A 23,559-nucleotide genomic window follows, 5' to 3' on the forward strand; every position below is an offset into this window, starting at 1 on the left:
ATTTACACCACTGCGCTATTTTGAAGGATATACGATTCTTGCAGGACAGAAAATCAGTAAGAGTGTATAACTTTACTGTCATGTGGTTTTTAATGACATTCCAGATGGTGCTTCTTAACTTTAAAACAAGGTATGCTTTTCAGATGGCACAGAAAGGGTGCTTATTGAATTATTTACACACGGCTTTAGACACGAACATGCAGTGAAAAAGTAATATTCCAAGTGTAGCTAGCAAGACCTCATTAACTTTTAAGATTATTTATGCAAATAGGGCAGGGTTTGTTAATGAGAAACCCTTTCTTAATGACCTGCAGTAGGCATGAATCTTGAATACAAGGTTAATGCATGAAGTGTAACGATACATCATTATAATGAATTGGGGATGGCTTTTAATATCATCACATTTGTTTTTATTATAAGGCTGTATAGGCCTGTTCCTGTGGATGTTTATGTTTTCTTGGGGGATTAGGGGGAGTAAAGGAACAGAAAAACAGAGCTTCTGCTCCCACTAATGTTTTCAACGCTTTGTGAGACATTTTGCAATTTCTTTGAGAGAGCCTGTTTCATGTGTTGCAGCTACAAGTTACCAACCTGAGTCTCTATATTTTGTTTGTGCCTGCCTTCAGACTCAAGAACATTTAATTATTCACTGTTGCCTTCTGTACTGCAGATGTAGTATAACAGTATAAGATGAAAATAGTGCCCTGACAGCCGTTCTTGTTGATTTCATATTTCCATATTGCATGAAATCATTTTTGATCCTGAATTAAGAGATAAGATTATATGACTGTAAACTACCTCCTGTTTTTACTTTGTGAGTGAGAACCGCCACACATTAGATATAAAAAAATCTGCTCTGTTGTTTATACATTAATTTTTAAAAGCTGTATTTCAAGAAGCAAGAAAATGTTAGTAACATTTTCTATAATCTATACCTGACTTTTGGGAATTATCCAAGATGTAATGTAGCCTTCAGCACATACTGTAGAGAGTTTTTAATATGAGTTATTTTAAAGAATTAGATTACAGTCACTGTGCCACACTGCTTCTTCTGCTTTCCCGTATTCATGGAGGTTCAGTTTCAGTAAAAAAAAAATGTAATAATAATGTGCTGTGCATTGTTGTGTTAAAGTTAATTTCCAAATCTCTGCAATATCCACCAGAATCTCATACTTCAAGCTGCCCATCAGTCTCCTGAGATAGGAACTAATAATTAAAAATGAGTTTGTCAATATTACAGTTTCCAAATTAAGAATATTGTCATACTTGCATTTTGTAGCTGATTCTATTGTAAAATAGAGTTTTGAATTACAGATAACATGCTAAAATGCCACACTGTAGTACATTAAATTCTTCATTGGAGTAGTTTCCAAGATATTACTTTTGTATCCTTTACTCAGTATAAAGTGAAAAGGTATTGACACAGTAAGCTTAGTGGATTTTTTCAAACAAATGGAGAAACACGATCCAGAGGAGACAAGTGGTAACTTAGTGGAAGTGCATTTAAAACTGAGAACAGGAGTTTCTTTAACCCACGGGGTTGTGGGAGTATAGACAGCCACCATGTTGTTGAGGCTGATATCTTGGCTGCTTTCAAGAAATGGCTGGATGAGATCCTTGGATTAATTAACTACTAACTACCAAAATGGTAGTTTATAACATTTCTTATGTTCTTACAGGTACAGGTCAGCTAACAAACTCTCAGTTATTCCAGGGGTTCAAAGTATTAGCTTGGTAAAGCAAACCTTACTGATGCCTATGTTAAAGCCAGTCACAAAAACTGGGAGCATGCCTTAAAAAGTTTACTTAAGTACATCTTCTAGTTTAATTAAACTGACATCTTTATCTTAGGTGACTTAGATGTACTGTATATATTAGAGCATATACTGTAAGCCCTGATTCTGTTTTATTATTATTCACAAACCTCTTAGTCCCAGAAGTAAAAAAACCATCAGTGGTAATAAATGTATTACTTGAAAATACTTCAATGTTTTATTAATATGATGGTCCAATTGTCTTAAGATTGGCTGATGTTGTTTTTTAACTCCCATATTGTATGTATATTTGTTTTTTTAAAATAATGATAATGCCACATTTTAATGTAATTAATTCTCTGGTAGCTGAGGGACATGAAAGGTCATGACTGCATATCTGCGCCAGCCATAAAACATAGAACTGTTATTAATGGTGCTTCTAGATATCCATCAGAATGGCTTATCTGGCTTAATCCCTTTAATTCTGATTACAGAAGTCTGCAATTAGCTTTAAAGGCTAATACTGCACTGACTTGGGGCTGAAGGCAGTTCTACCATCTGTCTTTATCCTTCCATTAAGGTAATTGTTAGGATACAAACAGCCGAACACTTTCCTTGAAACCTTATTTAAAGTCAGGCTAAATATAAAGGAAAGACCGTGGATTCTAAACAAAGAAACAGCAATGCTCTGTGCAAATAAGATAGACATGGTAGACTGTTTAGATATTCATCTGCTTAGAATTACAATGTACAGTAGGCTGTTTCTATTTCTAGGCATGTGTGTTATTAGTATGGTGGGTCACGTGATTAACTTAATTCTGTGGCTCACGATGTGTTGGAGATGCCTGCTTTGGTCTGATGTGACCCATGACCTATGACCCATGGCTGAAGAGGTCAAACTGAGATCTATAGGGTTTGCTTGTTTTTAGCTCCCTGCAGTACATTAGCCTGCTGACCAATTAGCTGCTTAGTTGCCTCAAATGCATATTAAAGCACTTCTTTAAACATCTACAAGCTCATATGGACAAAAATATTGAAGAAACATATGTCTGCAGGTCTGGATGACCTCTCAGGAGCAGTTACACAGGTTTTATAGGCTGAAATAAATGTGACCAGGATAGATGCCCTTGTTTTTATCAGCATTATTGACATCCAGGTCATTTGAGATCCTGTTGTTCTGTGCTTGGTTCATGGCTTAGAATGATGGGCTTGGGCATTGATCTAAATCCCACAGCATCCTGATTCCAACCGAGTCCAAAACTACCTTCATGCAGAAAATGCTGATTAGATCTGAACAAAATGGGGGAGGGGGGGAGGCACCAGAAACTCATTTTATAATGCTAAAAGTTTTTTTTTCCTTTTTGTATTTTTTAAGCTTCTTTGTTTCAGAAACTAAATTTCATGATCAGAACAGTGAAGAAAGCATTAGGGCAGCACACAGCAGACTCTGATGATATCACAGCGGTGTGGGCATTGAGAATCCCGATAAATCCTTTGGTGTGTGTTAATGAATACTGACGGGCTTATTCCTGTATCTTGACCAAGACTTATTTTTTAATGGCGGCTTTTTTTCCCTCTAGGGAATGATATTACTTCAGAACAACTAAACCTGCAGCAGCAGCTGATGCAGTTGGAAGAGAAAGCACTGTACTGCTATCAATGACTGTATAATAAAATAAAAAAGTGAATTGTTCAGTTATAGAAACCCTGAGCACCTTTATGCAGCCTCTTGTTTGACAAAGTCATGGTACGATGTGCAGTTTATGAGACCTATTGTTGTGATGGACATTCAGTAGCCCAGGGTCACAAGGCCGATGTATAACCGAGCTCACCTCACACAAGGTCCCCAGTGTTTCACCAGCAGAAAGACCTCCATCAATCAGTTCCTTTAATAACCGCTTGCCTGTCATATGATATGCTGCACACTGATTATAAGAAAGGCTTATAAAGGCTTTTCTGGTCAGAACAAAAAAGTAAATGAAATGGGAGACATGATGCATAAGATTTATTTCAAGTACTCCCCTATATATATCTCAATTAAAACCTCCAATTTATTTTATAGTTCTAGATTTGTAATATGTAGTACAGTGAAAAAAGGTGCATCCCTGCAATGCCTAGACACAACAGTCTTCCTTCTTGATGAACTGTAACTAAAATATGAGTTAGAAAATATATAGATTTACTAATATGTGTGAAATGTGATACAAATTAATAAGGATGACTGAATATACAGATTAAAAAATTACATATTTCTAAACATGTTTTTCTACTATGATACAACTACTGTAACATTCATTATCTAATGTATTTACTCATCTGGTAAAAGCATTAGAACATTGATTGTCACAGAGTATTAAAGTAGGGTGAATATTGAATCAAATCACTCAGTACCGATTTCATAATGGAGAAAGTCAAATAAGATCTAAGGTAAAAATGAGCAGCCTAACAAAGTCAAGTGGCAGTTGTAAAAAATCCCATTTTTGATTGTGGCGATATTTCCAGAGCTGATGGTTCCAACAGTAAGAGAAAGGATCCAAGAAAAACGAGCAGCCAGAAAAGTGATCTTGGAGGATAAAACACTTTTATCTGACATTATCAGGACACCACATCATTGATCAATCGATATGAAGGCACTTTACTTAAATTATGCATATATAAAATATTTGAAAAAACACAGTAAACAGAAAAAATGGAATAGTTACACAAAACACATACATAAATGTGAAAGGTAATGAATCATTTGAGCCTGAAGACCAATTGAAAATCCATAGGTTCTGAGACAAATATCATGAGACAAGACTTGAAAATATCAACAGAGGGTACATTTTTCTTATGTGGTCAGGAGAACTATTCCAAAGCTAAGACTACTGTGTGAGGCCGACCTCATGAATATGAGGACTTTGGCAGAGTTCTATGACATAAAAGAAAATGACACGATTTTATGTCAAACAACAACAAATTGACTCCCAAATTAAATGGGACTGCATGATGTGGAAAGATGAAACACAAATTAGTTTTGAACAGTCTCACCAGGAGCATGATTAGCACAGAAAGGTGCAGCTTGTGTTGGAAAAACACTGTCTTGTTTTCTGTGAAGTATAGAATGGTTCTGTTCTATAATTGTGTTGATTTGCATCCACTCATCCTGGTGTCCTAAGTGGAACCGAGGCAAAAAGGGATTTCAAAGTCTGCCAGGGAATTTTGGCCAAAAGCTGGTGCCTTCTGTCGTAAAGCTAGAGCTTGGTCACACATGGGCTTTACAAAAGGATAACACTAAGTCTGCATGAAACCTAAGAACCAAAAGGTTAAGAGCACATAAAAAAACAGTGTTCTTGATTGGCTATTAAAGTCTCTAATAGAGACTCCTCTGTTTCCTCCATCCTGGTGGAGCTAGAGAGGTTCTGCATGGTGGGGTGAAATATCCCTTGCTAGTATTTTAGGAAACTATTAAAGGACTACAGGAAGCATCTTCTAGAGTTTATCAAAGCTAAGCCTAAAAGTGTTCATGAAACACCTATTTCTGTGGTAAGATAATATATGAACAACTTATATTTAGAATTATATGTAACCGTTTTGACAGATTTTATTTATACATGCAATATTGAAAATCAAGTCTGCGTTTACACCTGGATATTCATGTTGAATCAACTTCCAGTAACGGTTTATGGAAAGTATGCATAAATCCTAAGGCTGGTGTTCTAGCTTTTCCTTTAAAATGTCATTTACTGGAACAGTGCTTTCACTTTGACATGTTGCTGTTCATTTTCTGCGGTGCAAACTATTGTGCAATCCCAGGCCTTTGCTGTAAGGAAAAGAGCAAAGTATCTTCATCACATACTGAGGAGGCAAAAGCGTTGCAAATGATTTGTGATTTCTGGGTTCCTCAGTAGCTTGTGGTCTCAAAATACTCTTGACTGATGCTAATGACTGTGACTCGATGCAGCTGTTAATAATTTATTGGGTGTTTTGTGTTGTAGATTTTGCTGTTCTTATGTAGCTTGTGGAACGCGACACAATTCAGCTTTTACTGTTTAAAGGCCCAGTGGAGTTTGCTGTTGATTTCAGATGCCATTTATTACCATGTACATCAGTGTTTTTGAGTTTATTTTGTGAGCAAACCTTTTACATTTAGATGTTATGCAAAATAAAAAAACATATGTTCCAAGATCTAAATGACATAAACCCTAATAGGAAATCCAGGTGGAAACTCTTTTGGTTCACCCTGAGCAGTGCATTTGCTAATAACATTTTTTTTATCTAAATTAACTATAAAATGTATGTTTTTCCTGTCTGATTGATAGATTTTCTCAAATATATTCCTGTTTAAGCACTTTGGTTAGTCAGAGGCCGTTCTTTACAGAAATTTCATAAAGAAAAAATGTCAATTTGATATACAGTGTTATCTGCTTTTGAATTCTTTATGTTTGGCTTTGCACAGAATAAAGGTACCATGATACAACATGGAAGTGTTTCTACGCTGTTTCAGACCGAACATTAAAATTCCAGTTGTTCAATTTTAGGTTTTGTGACTGAAAATGACTTTTCTTGCCCAGTGTCTATCATTAAAGGTTAAGTAAAGTGGAATCACACATTTGAACAACAGCAAAGTAGATTTATTTAATAGCTATCAAACATTCTGTGTAACTGCCAGCCAATTAGCATATTGTGTTGACACCTTTGGCATATGTTAATAATTCATAAATGGTTTATAAAGGTTGAATTCACATTATTTAGTAATTCATTATTAATGCTTCACTTGCAGCATTTCACATTGCTGCGATGTAAAATATTCTAATTAAGTAGAAATTAAAACTGGCTTCCTTTACGTAATGTAAATAATTGTCCTGTTGCTATACTTTTGAAGGAGATGAACATGCAGACAACTCTGACGTTAATTTCTTTCCTGACTGTTCTGTCTTCATGCAGAAAATTGGCAGCAAAGTGACTTTGGCTGGTGGATTAAAAGCTGATTAGAAACTTCCATTCAGTCCTGGTTCTCATTATTGGTGCTGACAGATTGTGCACACCTGAGTACACAGTCCCAGGCCTTTCAGCCTACACAATCCAGGCCCGCTTATATTATAGTCGCTCTCCAGAAAGCTAGCTACACTTCAGAAGCCCTGAACTTTTCTCTCAACCGTTTAGCTTTGCATACATTAAAACATATGAGAGCAATTTTCCTCTTTTGTGATTTGCAAAAAAAAAACATTTACCAGTATGTCCTTTTATGTAGAATTTAATGTGGCTGTTTCAGAAAACAAACACGCAGTTCCCACAGGATGTGGATTATAAAGCTGTGTATTCTGTGGGTGCTGTGTCTTCCTTTGGTCAAGCAAATTGGAAAATAACGACCCACTTCTGCTTTGTTAGGCAGCAATTAAATATTTAGATGAGCTTGCTACTGTTTATGTTGTGTTACCATTTTTACCTTGTTTATATGCAGACCTCTAAATATATTTTTGAGGCATACTATTAATTAATTTTTAATTTGTCATAGGTTCTTGCATTGGTACTTAGTTATTAGATATTTATGCTTACAAAGCCCTGGATCATTAAAAAGTGATTTACTTGCTGTTGGAAATGTATTTTGTATGAAGGACAGGTGAGCTTTTCCATGCCCAAGTGAATATTATACCTGGAAAATTTGTACAGCTTTCGTTGAATGTTCCTGGTTAATGCAAATGTTAAATTTAAATACTTTATGATTTAATACTGCCTAAAACTGTAAACTCTGCATTATTTTGAGGAATTTTATTTGTAAATATAACTACTACTTTACTGATGTCAAGGCACAATCTGATTTTGCCTAAGAAAAAATGAGCTCTTTTACAATTTGCAGCTGATGGGTTTACTCTGCAAGAGAGCATATTCACCTGTATTTTGCAGGCTCATATATTATTATAAACTTATCATTCTCCATGGTGTGGAGCAAAGTGATTCTTACATATCAAACATCTGCACATTTTCTAACCACTTCTTCCAAGTCAGGGTCAATGGAGCTGGAGCCTATCCTGGCCAGCAACAGGCATAAGGCAGGGCACACATAGATGTAGACACACACCTCGGGCCAGTTTTCCCAGAAGCCAATTGACCTAACATTATTTCTTTGGACTGTGGCAGAAAACCAGAGCGACCGGAGGAAACCCGCACAAACACAGGGAGAAATCCACAGTGACAGCACCCCAGGTTTGGACTTGAAGCCAGGGCTCTGGCTCTGAGAGGTAGCAATGCTAATCCCTACACCACTGTGGCACCCCTGCTGTAAACATCTGAGTTAAATATAAGACAGTTACGAGATACTGATTAACTGTTGTCCTCGTGGATTAAAATATTGCCATTTCACCGAGAGCATTCTCATTCCCTCCCTAGCGTCATTGCATTGTGGGAGATCTTGAATTAATTTGGATGGAGTTCTGATGCTCTAACAGTACCAAGGTGTTGGTTTGTGTGTTTGGTGGGACAGGGGCAGTGGAGACTTAGGCTGCTGCTGCTGCTGAGTTCAGATCCTTATTGCATGGTACCTCTACAATACCCATTTGACCTGGAGGGGATATTACTGTTTGTATGTGGGGGGGAATTTTAGATTTTACTTAGGAGAAAATGATTTTTCCAAACTTAATGATTTTTTAAAAATAATTAGGAGCTGGTATTAAAACTGCGTACTTTGTCAGCATGGTACCACATTCTAATTATGTGAAAATAACCTGCAAAGTTTATTTTTCAAACTTAATGAGTCTTGTTCTGTCATTGTGAAAGATGGTGGCAATGAAGAGTAAGCTTCTTACAGACCAGCTGGTGAAATGAATCATACAGTCCACCCAGTTACACACCCCAGAGTGTCTGCTTGGGTGAAAACACTGCAGTTAGAGGATCTCTAACCTAAGGCATGAAAGGTCTAATTACAATACTCTGCGAAAATCACTTTTTGCAGCTGTTGTAAGATGAATACAGATTTTATACTTATTTATGGTTCTTGGTAGACTTACTTTGCTTGAACGCTTAACTCTGCTTCTTATAGGGAAATCAAAGTTATTAAAACAGATCAAGATTTTAATTTTTGTGGAACTATAAAAAGATGAATATTGGAATCTTTCAACAAAGCTTGCACCCCCCAGAGCTCAGAGTCTCCATGCACACCAGTGACAGCCTTCTGGTACTGTGTGCCCTGGTTTAATTTAGTCTTCTGTGTTTAGTTTAGCACCCTGTGCTATAGCATCCTGTGCGTCTGTGCACGTCTGAGCTTTCGTGCACCACCCTTTTTATCTCCTAGTGGTTCCGTGCATCTAGGGAGCCCTACATGTACTCAGTGCCTCTGAGCTCTCTGTACACCACCATGCCACCATGCATGCCAGTATTTGTGGTCCTCCATACAATCCTCAATAGATTCTGTGCCCTGGTGCACCTCTCTATATGGCATGTCTTCTGCTAAGACTAATCTAGGCTATTGCACAAAAAACTTGGAAAATGCAGCTATTAAGAACAATGGAGATGAGCTTGGGAGGCTTTTGCTCTGGACATCACATAGGCAACATACGGGCCTCTGTTTTGTCTTCCTCAGGCTGCTTTCCACCTGCAGGACTGCCCAGATAAACAAGTGGACAACTAAAGGAGGTTTAGTAGTATAACTCATATTGATAACTCCTTTCTGGCTGGCTATTTTAAGACAAGACGTAGGTCAAGTAACAAGTAACAGTGATGCTTTACATCAAAAATGTTTTATGTTTATGGAGGGGGCAGAAGCTGTGGACCTTACAGACTTCCTATCTGTGGACCCATCAGCTATAGCCTTGGTGTTGGTGCCCACTTTGTCAAAAATATCGAAGGTGCAGTTGCAGGTTTTGATTCATTTGTCCCTCTGACACAGCACTTTTTCTAGCATCATCAGATCATGAGATAATAGGCCACTTGTCTGTGCACATTTCTTCTAGCTGCCTTCCTGTAAAAGGTCAAATAAGTGCAGGTGATCCTGGTTCATAAACCTGCAGCAGCTTCTGGATGGTCTGCCTTGGCAGATACCACTTTGAGTGAGATCTTTTGTTACAAGCTAGGCACATGACATAACACTGAATCCCTTGGTGTGGCAACTACTGGTCTTGGTCAGTGAATAAGAACATGTTTGTTGACATTTTTCCAACAGTTATTGGCATCATTCAGGGAGCAAATTATATAATTGTATGAATTGTATAGTTGCAGACACTCTTGGATGAGGGAGTCTCCATTCAACCTTGAAAGTGTACAGTATCTGGCTGCTAGTTCTGCATTACCTTGTATTGCTGACCAGCTGTTAGCCTATTGTAACTATAGGGTGTTGGATTAGTGCCATTTCCACTGCATGGTAGATTCAATTTCAGTGAGTCTACGAGAATGCAGGTCATCACCCCCAGAGAGAGTGGTTAGCCACATCTTGGGACCCTATTTCATGCTGCTTCTCTGTTTGACATCTGTTGCACCTAGCTAGGATACTGTACATACCGTTTTGAGTTTCCACTGCCTGGATGTGACTCCTTGAGTCATTTGGTGGTTGCCACTGGTGGTTGCAATAACAGAACAGTGTCCTAGACCTGATGCTTAGGCACATATGTGAATGTTCCCATTAGTGTCACCATGTGGCAGTGTTACTGTTCCATCCCAATGACTGGTGTCTACTTTTTTAAATGAAATGGCACGTTAGATTACTTCTGGAACCCCAGAAAAATAAGAGTAGCCACCAGCCTTCTTATGTCCCTGGGCAACTCCAATGGGGTATTCATCAATAAAAGAAAAGAAGGAGGAAATGCTGGGAATGGACTGCTGCTGAATTCCTTCATGAGACAAAATGCAGTTAAGGCAAAACACTCCTGACTGGCCTACTGGTGGTGTTGGGACTCCTCTGGCCCTGGGAGTCCTAGTCCCCTTTGGATGGTGATTAGTGTTTGAAATGAAGGGAACTAGATTTCTCTCATGTTAACATTGTTGCAAAAGCTGTAAAAATAACAGGGGGGTAACTGAATTTTAATAACCTAAATTGCTGTTCCTTTATTGCTCTTTGTCTTGGTGGATGAGCTGGAAATTTCTTTCCATTTCTGATGTTAAATATTTATGTAAAAGAGAAAATAAGTCATTTTGGAAATAAATGTGAAAAGCAGTATAAATTAAAATATGAAGTCAGCTTTACTCATTTTTGCCCTCCATCCTTTTGACAATAATCTTCTAAATGACACAGCGTATTGCTACAGCGGTGCTTAAATTTAAAGATTTACACTGTTAAATTTTTCTTATGGATTTTTGCAGCAAAAGTGAGCTGACTGAAAAACATGACCAAAATTCTTATCCTTTTTACTCGGTAGGATATCTTTCATTTCACTCTGGATATGAATATCCTTGAAGGATTTCAGTGGTGTTTTTAAATTGACTTTAAATATCTTAATTTTTTCATGAGTGCATATTTGCTTAAAGAAATCAAGGGTTAATGGTATTTTTCTGTAACGAGGAGCAGGATCCATTAAGCCAGGACCCATGTGTGCTGTGAGAAGTGTTTCTGACTATGAAAAGGCAGTAATAAAGTCTGAGTGGCGGTAGGGTGCCAGGTATTACCACTGCTGTTGAATGAAATAGGCTAATTACTACTTCAACAAGGAAACCCAAGGAAATAAAACTCCCAGTGTGTGTTTTTTATGGATTTTTCTTTATCACCTTGCCTTCCGTCCCCGAACTTTTGGTCTGGTTTAGAATACTGTGACATTATTTATGAAGTTTGTTTAGGGTTTCTCCTTTCCAGAAAGAGTAGAATTGGCATTTTCCAGCTGTGCGTCTCTCCCAGGCCCTCTTCCCACTGCTTTGCTATCAACATCAACAGCACAGACACAGCTGGATACTTTGCTTAGCAGCAAGCAATATTTTTTAATCTAACACATCTCATTTTTGCTCATAATTTATTTACCCGCCCACACATTATGAAATGTGGGGTTGGCCGGTGGGGCACTATTTAGAAACCAGCTCAGTGGCAATTCACATTTTTGTAATTGGCCTGGCTTAGCAATTACACCCCAGCTTTAATGTGAAAACTCTTGTTGGAACCCAGCCCTCTTAGCGCCTTACATACATTAATCTTTTTCTCAGCTTTCAACAGTGTTATTGTAAAATAAAACCTATTAAAGATGCTTCTGTTATAAAACCAAAAAAAGGTGTTCTGTTATAAAGACAAAACAGTGCAATCATGGAACATTTTATGAGTTACCACAGTATAGTCTTGTAACTAAGACATTGCAGAATGTGGGCCTTATTTATCACCCGGTTTGGTATTGTTGTTTCTGCAATTTTCCTTAGTAGAAGATTCAAGTCTTATAATATAAACGGTGTAAGAAAACTGTGCTACAAAACTTTTGAATTTCATTAAAGTGAGCTAAGGGAAATGTTAAGATGTATCCTATACAGTACAAGATGTTTGATGATGACATGCAGTATGTTCATGTCTTTTGGACTTTTGACACTGATACTTTCTTACTGTTAGCGGTTTCATGGTCAAGGCTGTGCTTTATTAAGTCTGACATCAGGTTGCCTGTGAATTATGTGTTCTGATACAATGCAATTGATGCAATTTCCAGTTTAACTCTCTTTTGGTAGTTTTAAAAGATTTAAAATAAATAACTTTGATATGATACTTAATATGATCCTATCATTTACCTGTCATCTGAGATTTTGAGGATTTTGAGATTCATGAGTTCCACAGCTATAATTGTCTGGTGGTCTTGATGGGAATTAAGGTGGAATTGAAGGGAATTAAGCCAGCTGGACTTTTCTGATTGGGGTAGCCAAGAATAACATGTTGTTCTTGTTGTGTGTCTATATTGCTCGTAAAACCCACCCTGCATGGGTGGTGTGGAAGCAAGACAGTCAGTGTTTGAGCTGAGCAGCTCTGGTGTCTTTCATTCAATTCTGGGCTGGCGCACCTTCTGTGTGGAGTTTGCATGTCCTCAAAGGTATGCTGGTCTATGCCCACCAGGGTTAGTTACTGTTCCTGTCATCAGACTGAATATGGCTGTGAATGCTGTATCCCTGTTTCAAGTGCTATATGTGAAACTTTCTAGGTGGAAGTATGCAGTATGCTGCAATGAACAAACAGTTCTTTGAAAAGAGACTTGTGTTAAAGCTTGAGTGTACCACTAAACTATCCACCTTGTTTAAAGTGTTTTTATCTGGTGTGGCATAAAACTACAGAAATGATTCCAATTGCAAATCCCATTCTTGATGTTTATCTCTTCAAATTTATTTTTTGTTCTAAAAGTCTTGCTCTTTAACGTTACACAACTATTTGTGACTATTGAGAAGACTTAAAAAGTTCTAGCCAGAAATGTGGTGTGTAATCAACAAACAAACTCTGACTCTCTGATGAACAGGATTAGATGAGCTTCATTATTATTTTAAATATATATATTTTTTCATCTGGGTATTGGACACACACTGTTAGTCATCCGAACCGTTTTTAGTGAAAAGAAAAAAGTAAAAAGAGTTAACAATGCTTTTATGAAGCGTAAATCTTTTATGAGTGCCATTATGAGGGAACAGCGAAGGGAAATACACACCAGCCATCTGGAGTGCGATGGTTTATCGAAGCAAAATTGCGAAATGAAATTTAGATGAACTTTATTAGAAAACCAAGATCTAATTTATGTGGCCATTCATCAGGTTTTTATTCATGACTGCTCTGGCCTGGAGAAAGCTTAATAAACTGTGAATACAGGAGCAGTGAAGGAGGTGAACAGAAGCCTAAAATTGTGGATACATAGCAGATCCTCTACCAAGAACCCCGTTTCTCTACTTTTTATTAAAACAGGAACACATAATTATTTGTGGCAGAACATCACAGAAAAGACACCAATCACCTTCAAGATATAACCTGTCCATATATGTTATCATTTTTTTCACAGATCTCTGATTATAATGCATTGTGATTTTTCCTACATAACCAAGCATCTCTTAAAGAGAGCTGCTGATGTTTTATCTAGTTTATTGGATACCAGAACAGAATTCTAATGCTTGGATTTTTGTCAAAGTGTCTTCTAACTGATTTTCCTTCAGAGCTGAAATCTCATGATCCTTTGAAAATTGATGTTGAAGGTTACTTTTACTAAAAAAATTTAAATGAATAAAAACAGGAGTTTAGAAATATGGCATTTTGTCTTTTAAATAATAATGAAGACCTACAAATTTGTGATGAGAACTTCAGCATTTCATTTTGAAACTCAAACATTTTACTATGTTTATCATATCTCTCAACAAGAGCAACACAGAGTGAAAGAGATGGAGTTGTAAAACAGACAGGAGTTTTATAATCTGTAAGAAACAAATGGTTATGTGGAGATGTCAGGCATCAGGAACAAAATAATGGTGGAACTTGAAGAAAGAAACCATACAAAAATGATACAAAATAAATATTGAAAACTTTACAGCTTTGATTGCAGTGGCCCATGAAAAATTGTTCCTTTATCAGGAAAACAGCAAAAATGAAAACAAATCTTTTAACATTACCTTTAGTTGGAATTAAAAAATGTTTGCTTTCACCAACAAAGTAGAACAGAACTTAACTGAATTAATTAATCTCACTCAGACTCTCCATTCAACCATCATTCACTGGAAAACATTGGCTATTTATGTGCTCTGTGCTGGACTGCCCTACACCTTACCAAACTGCCTAAAACCCAAAACAGTTCAGCTGTTCAGATTCACAGTTATTTTGTAACAAGTTAAGAAGGCTGCTGCTGCTATTAGTAATAATAGCAACCCCAGAGTTTAAGAACAAGAGTCATTTTACCATAAACACAATAAAATAAAGAAAATATATACCTCTTTCTCCTACTGTACATACTGAATGAGTACATACTCACAGCACATGAGTATGATAAAGTGTGCTGCTAATACAAATCTTCTCTGAGGGCATGCTCATTCAACACAGGAAGTCCATTTCCACTCCTTCGTTTTAACAAGCAAGCACCACGAGTGTTGAGTATCCCAAAGGCTACCCGTCTTTAACACTTTCAGAACCATACATGACATCTTTGGCCTTAAGATCAGTGTTTTGGTACTAAGACAGTCAGACTCAGAGAAACTTTCTGCCATCATTCTCCTGTGAGCACTTTGATTGCTCACTTAAGATTTACTTATACTTAAGATTTTTGTGGGAAATATTCTTATTTTACATTCATCCATGTCTTTGGACTGTGGGAGGAAACTGGAGCACCCGTTGGAAACCCATGCAAACATGTGGAGAACATGTAAACGCCACACTCCAGACAGATAACACCCCGGGAATTGAACCCTGGACCCCAGTGCTGTGAGGCAGCAATGTTAACCTCTAGTTTACATCTGCATATAAAAAATGGCTTTTTACAGTGCAGCAAACTTAAAATTTGTGTTTTTATTATTTTAGACACAGCAATGGCAACTTCTCACTACCACCCATCAGGTAAGTGAACATTTTTCTTTTAATATTTTACATTTCAATATACTTCATACAACCAATTATATTTAAAAAAATAACTCAAGGGAAGAACAGTTGCGCTTGATGTTAATGCATTACAGTTCTCGTAAACAGGATTGGGGTTTGCCACATCACAGAAATGTATATTTTTTCCTTTTCTTTTAGCATTCTGGTATGATTACTCTGTGAGTTCTAAGCAAGCCTGCCTGAAGTTGTTAAGCACACAGTTAAATACTGCTTCTTTGAAAACAGGATGTCATTCTGACCAAAATAGTTTCTGAGAGAAAAAAACTCTTTATGTATAAACATTTGTCAGTATGCTGGCACTGCAAGAACTTTCTCTAAAATATGCCTATATATCACAACACCTGGACAGCAGAAGAGAGCAGGAGTTTCCAACACTGGTCCTGAAGAACCCCAGTTAGTTTGATAGTTATCGATCAATTAAACCAATCTGTTCAATTAAGAGAATTCCGATTCTTAAGGGCTGAAGAATACTCAGATCGTAATCACAAATAATCTCTATATTAGCTAATAAATCTCCTGTTTAATTGATCACACAGAAGGTTCAGGAAATCCTTTAGAAATAAGTGTTTTAATAGTGCCCTACAAAACCTGTTAGACCAGGGCTGTCCAGGACCAGGTTTGGAGACCAGTGGAGTAGAGAGACAGTAGATACCCTCAATATGAAGCCCATGTCCATCCAAATTCTCAAATAAAGTTCCTTATTCTCATTAAATGTAGTAAGAAGTATTAAAAAACATATCATGCATTCCAAGTTGTCTTGTCTTCCACAGAGCAAGTCTGGGCAGTGACTTTGTGTTGAAACTTTGTGCCATCTATCTGTAGCCTTGGAAAGGCTTTGTTAAATGCATTTTTGCATCTACCAGTTTTGTCTTTCATTGTTAAAAATCGTTAGTTATATTTAATGAATTATAGTTACATTTACACTGATTTATTTATGTTTGTTTCATGTGTACTGTGGCTCCCCAAAGCTGCAGAAGCTCCAGGGGCTATGTAAAAAGTAACTTTATGGGCTCCATTAAAAATTGGGGCACAGTGCTGAAATTCAGATTCAACACTGCCAGAGAAAATTCCTATTTACTTTGTGCTTTTCTAGCACATTACTCAAAGGATGTGTGACATGTATGTAGTATTTGCTTTCATAATATTTTTTCTTACCTCTATAAACAACAGCTGTAATCTTTGTGAGTTTCAGGCATTGGTAGTTGATGTAACATGCCAACTCTGTTGGGATACGTCCAAGAGTCCTACAATTAAGAAAACGTCTGTCAGACACTCACAAAATCAAACGCCTAATGATTTTTAACTGTGCAATTATTTAAAGAAGTAAAACTTCATTCCTGTATTACATTTTCCTCAATCCCAGCTGCTAGTTTTATGCAAAGGAAGTTTTATTTTTAAAAGAAAGTCTCTTCATTCTATACTTTCCTTATCAACGAAGGAATTTCACCCCAAACTAATCTCGAACCATATGACACACTAATCTACTCTATAAAATGTGCCTCGGAATAGCTTGAATACACTTGAAGATTAATGAACCCAATTTGTGGAGTGACCTTTTTACTGCCAAACTATAAAGACACTAAGCCGCTTGATGCTTCCATTTTTAAAATGTTGTTATAGAGCTGTTCTTCAGATAAGAAGGATAAAAAAATAACCATATCAAAAATTATAATGCATATAAATTAAACTTCTCTTAGTAACTATCACAGTGGGCCACTTGAAGTTTAAAGATAATAAGTAGTGAAATTCAATGCAGTTCATTTTGCCACTTCAGTTTTGGGGGAGTGCACTTTTGCATATCCCCTGATACTAAATAAGGAAAAACGACATGAAGCTTTTTTTTTGCCCAAAGGCAAAATTTAAACAGCTGGTCAAATGAGAACTTTTTAATGAGAGCTGGTCGAAATGTTTACCCTATTATCTTTCTCTTGGAAGGAGCATCTTCAGTAAATAAGGAGAATCTTTGCATGAGCAGTGTTTAAATTCATTTGGTTTCATTTACTGACATTTTGGTAGGAAGATTTTGGAAGCTAATATATCCAAAAATAAAAGCTTGGCTTCTTTACAATGAATTTCGTCCCCACAGACATTTTTTAAAGCCTCTTTCATTGTAATCTTCAACTAAGCCGTACTGAATACTGTTACATATCGTTTGAAAAAGTACTATAAGTAACTTCAGTGTGAGTTTATGACTTTTAAGTGAATTTATTATCTACATAGAGTTCTCATTAACATTATTAAAATGTGCTATTTTAAGACATCTTTTGCATTGACAAAGCTGTGCTAAAGTTTTAAATAATTATAGTAAACATATACTGTGTAAGTATGCCATTTATATGAAAGGATGCTGCTTTTGACCATTCCAGTTTTGTCTGCCACATTAATCCCAATAAAATGGATAGACCTTATTTAAAAGCATAGTAGAAGACCACAAGGCATGTTGTGACCCGAATCACTAGAATGTCCAAGGGGTAATATAGTATTCTGATTGATGCAAAACAGCGGTTATCAAAAATCTGGCAATTTAGGTTGTCATTGAAATTGACTTGGGTGCAGAGGTTGTTAATATCTAATTTTCAGCACATACAAGTCTGCTTTTGGGATTGGAGGCAGAAATGCAATGTTTGTGAGGGTGCCCATTCTGAATAACTTTTGCTGTGACTGGAATAGGCTATGCTGCCTGAACAATCTTCCACAGACTTGAAGGATAAATGTTTATTCAGTTTCAGTTTGTTAACACAGTAGCATTGCTTTGCCCATTGTCATGATTTGTTTTAGATGTTTTCTAAAATGTCTTCATCTGTACCTTATCCCATGACTCCAGTGTACTGCCTTGGAGAAGATGTTGTAGGTTGGCCTGTTTTATGTCACATTAAATGGCACATGTTTATTAAACACTTCTTTGCATTGCATAGAACTTGCTCAGTCTGTTCCAGATTTATATACAATAGATTGCCTGTGGGTGTAACATTTTTCCACAGATTATATCCACCCACAAGATTGACTTTATGTTTGTTCTTCTAACTTTTCCTCACTTCAAGATTTCACTTTGATGGTACATATTGTGCTTCAAAAATAAAGTGCCTTTAGAGGGATGCAGGTCATTTCCTAAAAAAAACATGTACAAATCAACAACAGCATGGCAAAGCAAGAGATTCTTTACTTTTTCAGCTAATCTACTGAGTATCAAAAGAAAACCAACACTATATTTATGCATATTATATTTTAAGAAGAATAAACCATGAAATTTGTTGAATGTCAAAACTAGTGAAAATCAGAAACAAAGACAGGACAACCAAGAACCAATACTCCCCATTTATCAAGAGAACAATAGCTCTTCACCATGGATTGTCAATTTCTAACCTGGTTACAGTCAAACACAATCCATCAATGACAGACCATGGTCTGGGAGACCACAGGTCATGACGCTTTGATAGGAAAGTCCAAGTGCAATGGTCTCAACAGGAGTATCTATTCACTACAGATCTTCACTTGTAGTAATCGATGGCAAGTTAACTGCACGGCACTACATTGGTCAAGTCTTGGGACCTTACTGCCCTTCTTGTGGGCTCATCACAATACGTGCCCTCATGCTGCTATTGAAACAACAGATTTTTTGTGAGATGAGATCATGCAGTGTATGTCGTACTTGCAGGACATGATGGGATGATTTGTGGGATGATCTGGGATAAAACAGGGCACCTAGGGCTCAGAGAGAGAGTGAAAAGACACATGCTTTCTGAAGGCCTTTGAGAGAACTACTTACTTCAGCCCCACTGAACATTTGTAGTGTGAGCTGGAATTTGTGTCTTAGAGACCAGTGAACATACACATACACCTTCAGGCTCAACGAGAGTGGAGCAAATGCCATAAGATAGCATCTGCAACATGGTAGTGGCATGTGTTATAGATGCACAGTTTGAATTGCTTCCAAAATGTGTTGGAACATTCTGCTAGCCTGATTTTTACAGTAGACTGCGATGTTGATCAGTCTTGTTAATGACAATTGTTAATTGGGGTCCAGCAGAACCTTTTGAGCCTGGCTCATGTCCACTCAGCCCTAGAAACACTCAAGTCTCTGTCACTGCTCATTCCTGACTGGCCGGTGACACAGCCCAGACTCAGGCTCCACCTACCACCCACACAAATGCTTCTTGCCTGTTGGGCCAGTGAGAATCCTTATCAGATATTTTTAAGCACATTCCGAATTTGTCAATTGAAGCTGAAGTGCAAATGTGTAATTCAACAGTAATTACATAAAAATGCATTTAAGGATATGCAGTTATTCCATCATGACCAACTCAGAAGAAGTTAAAACCTTATGTAATAAAGGTCTGCAGCTGTGCTTAGGAGCCTCTGTGTGTTTTAGTTTGTTGTGCTGACCTCTGTGTGTGTGTGCCGTCTATGTTATTTAATGTTATTACACATTGTTGTCAGTGTCGTTATTGTGATCCTTTTTTGTGGTTTCATTGTGTGACATTTTAACTGAATGCCCCATTTGTGCAGAGCCCAGTGGGAATTACGTCATCTAAATCTAGCTGCAAACAGCTTTTCAATGCATCAGGCTCAATTAAAAAGATGACCTATGTATGACCTCTTGAACATAAGTCACTGCTGACTTCACCGCACTGCAGATGGTACTTCTTTTTCATATTGATTATGCAGTATTAATCCTGTAAGGTTAAATACAGGAGTTTCAAATTGAGTGGCACTTAACTGGGTTGCTTTTTTAATATATAAACCCAATAATGGTACTTTTTAAATATGAAATTTGTACTAACTACCTGTCAAAGTAATTATTGCCATTGATCAGAATTTTAAAAATAAGTCTTAAGGAACACAGGGTTTGTTTGTATTGGGATCAATTGCCTGCTCTAAGACTTAACCCACACCAAGAAACTGTCCCCTTGACAGTCCATCTTTGGAAGGCTTGTAATTTGGTATAAGACATTTGTATTGGCACTGAATCTTTTTTTCAGTAACATAGCTATCACAGCAACCAAGATACTGGATAAGTTTGTGTTTGGCCGGTCGTGGTCAGTGTATGGTCAGTCAGGATGCTGTTATTGCAACAGTGTGGAGAATATTGCAACCATAAGGATTTCACTGTAGTTAGTGGGTCGTTTGAGGAAAAAAAACTAATTAGTTCTGCCAGCAGGAATAGAAAGGTTGAAAACATACAAATTGGCAGCAGTTCTTAAAAGTTTTTTTAAGCTTCTTTCAGCTAGTCAGGATCTGGTCACCGGAGACTACTGTTGAGTGCACTAAGTTCAAAGAAGCAGACCGAGTACTGCTCATTAAATAATAGGTTTGATTCTGGGAAGAAGGAAATAAGATTGCAATGTGTCTCTGTAATCACAGAGTTTTAATGTTACTTCCATTTGCAATAAAAGACGGTGTTGCAGTGGTTAGCATTGCTATCTCACAGTGCTGGGGCACAAGGTTCAGTTCCGGGCCTGGTGTGCCATATGTGTGGAGTTTGTATGTTCCTCCAATGTTTGTGTGGGTTTTCTCCAGGTGCTCCGGTTTCCTGTCACAGTCTAAAGAGATACTGGCTTCTGGGAAAATTGGCCCTGGTGTGAGTGTGTATGATGTGCTTCCCGTTCAGGGTGTATTCTGCTTTCTGTCTGTTACTTGCCAGGCCAGGCTCTGGCACCTCTGTAACCTTCAGTTGGAAGAAGCAGCTAGAAATGGATGGATTTTGCACCTTGTTCTTCTTGCCTGTGTAAACTTACCCTAGAGTGTGAGGGTTCCTAGAATATTCTTCTTACAGCCACTTGTAATGTGAAGGGGGATGCTTGTCCTTTAGTTGTAATATGATTTGGAACCTGGGTGTACATTTCATTTTACATTTTATTTAGCTTAGCTAAAAAAAATAGCTGTGTAAACCTTAATGCCATTGGACATGTTTTTTAAAAGTACTTAAACATAATTTCTTTTATATTCCTTATCCTTGTATTCTTGTTGACATGTTGCCTTGTTTTCTATGTTGAAATAGAAAATTGATCAAAATAAGTACTTGAACTGAATGCCTGAAAATAAGCACTGGTTTGATTTCCAATTTAATTGCTATGGTTGCTTTGAAAATATCAATATGAATATTGATATGAAAAAGAAACCATTTTAAACTTGCCTCATTAGTTTTTTTTCTTGTTTTTAATTGGCGTTATATTTTTATTTGAATTAATACACAGCCTGTGATCCCACAGACTCCTTCACAACCTCAGTGAAACAGGTGCTCATGCAGAACAGCTGTTCTCTGGGTCTCATGGTTGGCAAAGAAAGGAGCACGCAAAGCAAATTATCTAATTAGGTCAAAAACAAATGTTTTTTTAAAAAAAAAACAAATGGTTTCAATGACGTTCAACACCTTGTCCTCTCCTGAAGGTTTTTCTTAGCTCAAAAGGCAAATCAATAAAAGCTATGCAAGCGAAGGGGGCACTTAGATCATACAGCCCCATCCGTAGTTCACTTCAGATGTAGTTTAAATGTATAAAAGAACCAAGACCCCCCCCCCCCCCCTTCACTCCCCACAAAAATAGCTGATTCTTTGAGTGTTTGGGAACAGCACATTATCTCACTAGCTTTGTGTTTGCACACAGTTAAATTTCAGTGACAATTTCACAGCTCTCTTTTCAGGGCTAATGAAAGGAGGCAGATTCCTTCCTGGTTACTCAACCTAAAGTGGAGGAGGAATATCATGGGAAAGCCCAAACCTTTGGCACCTTTAATCAGACATTCAGACTGTACCCTCTCCACACTGAGGCTAAGTCCTCTGCAAACAGAGGCCTAAGTAATTGGTGTGAAATGTACGGATGACGTTCACGGCTCATCTTGGATAGTTAAAAGGGTTTCATTCATCCCATTTCGGGAAGACTGGCGCATACCGTTTTAAATGTTTGCTTTTTCCATATAATGTATACACGTATTGTTCTCCATGCTCAAACTGACCCTGCCAGATGCAATGTGTACAAAACCCCCTTTTCCTTAATCGGACAAGTGGCTTCGTTAGCCAGCATGGCAACCGGCCATCTCAGGCCAACAAGCACTGTGAGGTTTCATTGGGCTAGCCAAGAAACCTACTCCTTGTGCCAAAGAAAGCAACGCCAATTATGGCTACCATAATGCAGCACTATGTGATAAACTAAGCGTTCTTGTTATAATGTTTTTAAATCCTCAGAAATAATGTAGCTGTTTCTTCCATTTATAGCAAAGGTTTTATTTATGTCAGGATCCAGGTGTTTCATTGTATTGGTTTTAATGTCCATGCAAAGGTTGAAGTAAACTATATTACATTAAACTGGATTTTGTTCAAGGTTTAAAAACATTAGGCTAGCAAATTAGGGAAGCCACATAAGCCCAATGAGCTGTTTTTGTTTTATATATATACTGTACGCTGTCACGATATTAGTTCCCCCTCCTTAAGGGTGCTCCAGCCCTTTCACTTGAGACTTCATTCTCTGCACCTGTTTCCCATTCCCTGTCCACCTTAAAAGCCAGGCGCTGACGCTCTTCCGGGCTCTGCATCTGATTTCCATATCGTGCGAGTCCGGGACCAGGAAGCGCCTGGTCCCGTTAAGGTTTTAACCTCTGTTCCTGTTCCCCGTCCGTCGGTTCCGACCCGGCCTTCGTGGTTTTTAATTCTTTGTTCTGATGGATCTTCTGGTTTTGGACTTTCTCGTGTGTTTTTGGATATTCCCAAAGGACTACTCTCTCGGATTGTTCGCCTCGGCCACACCTCCCCCGTGCACCAGCGCACCTTGGACACGCCCCCCTGTCTTCAGCCCCGTTTTCCTGCATGACGTTTCCCTAGTGTTTCCCCACTCCGTCGGACTGTGTCGTCCGCATAGGGTCCGGAAAGAACTGTTCGTTACAGTACGCTGTCTGTCTGTCATCCTCAGTGCAGAAACGCTTACTTCTCTGTTCCAAGAAGGACAAAAGGTTTTTCCGTTTTCTAGGAAGAGTGAAGCTTCGAATTCCACTTTGTTCTGGACCAAAAAATGACTTCAATGCTTCCAAAAATCAGCTGAGCAGTTTGAAGTCCTTGCTTTCTTGTTTAAAGTTATTTTTTCAAAAATGGCATAATGAAAAAGTAATTACTTGCATTGAAGTTTGTTTGATTTACTGTTTTTTTTTGTAACTAAGATAGCGTGACTTTTTTTCATGTAACTCCTAATGAAAGAATCCAGCACAATGCGACCTACTTTGTGGATCTTATTGATGTTTATGAAACAAAGAAGATACCCGACTGTAACATCAAACAGTCCAAACAGCTGGGCTACTGTGGGTGTGTTCTGTGCTGTACTGGTGGTCTTTGTACTT

The 23,559-nt window shown here is 37.7% G+C and overlaps 1 protein-coding gene and 1 long non-coding RNA gene across 3 annotated transcripts in view; one reads left to right on the top strand and one right to left on the bottom strand.

Moving 5' to 3' along the window:
• The window catches only part of LOC148658990 (uncharacterized), a 160,336-nt gene that overhangs the window by 81,360 nt on the left and 55,417 nt on the right, over nucleotides 1–23,559 (top strand). Inside the window, exon 3 of the long non-coding RNA XR_015940280.1 lies at nucleotides 15,160–15,195. This is a non-coding gene — a long non-coding RNA (uncharacterized LOC148658990). The remainder of the gene's footprint in view (nucleotides 1–15,159; nucleotides 15,196–23,559) is intronic.
• sema6d (semaphorin 6D) overlaps nucleotides 1–23,559 on the bottom strand; it is a 101,364-nt gene that overhangs the window by 52,051 nt on the left and 25,754 nt on the right. Inside the window, exon 2 of one of the 2 annotated variants that reach the window (XM_088640856.1) lies at nucleotides 16,393–16,481. The exons of the other annotated variant lie outside the window; for it this stretch is intronic. The gene's annotated coding sequence lies outside the window, so the exon portion shown is untranslated. The remainder of the gene's footprint in view (nucleotides 1–16,392; nucleotides 16,482–23,559) is intronic. 2 annotated transcript variants of the gene reach the window in all.

The sequence above is a fragment of the Lepisosteus platostomus genome, chromosome 7 (genome assembly GCF_059453375.1).
Source record: "Lepisosteus platostomus isolate fLepPlt1 chromosome 7, fLepPlt1.hap1, whole genome shotgun sequence".
NCBI classification, from domain to species: Eukaryota; Metazoa; Chordata; class Actinopteri; order Semionotiformes; family Lepisosteidae; genus Lepisosteus; species Lepisosteus platostomus.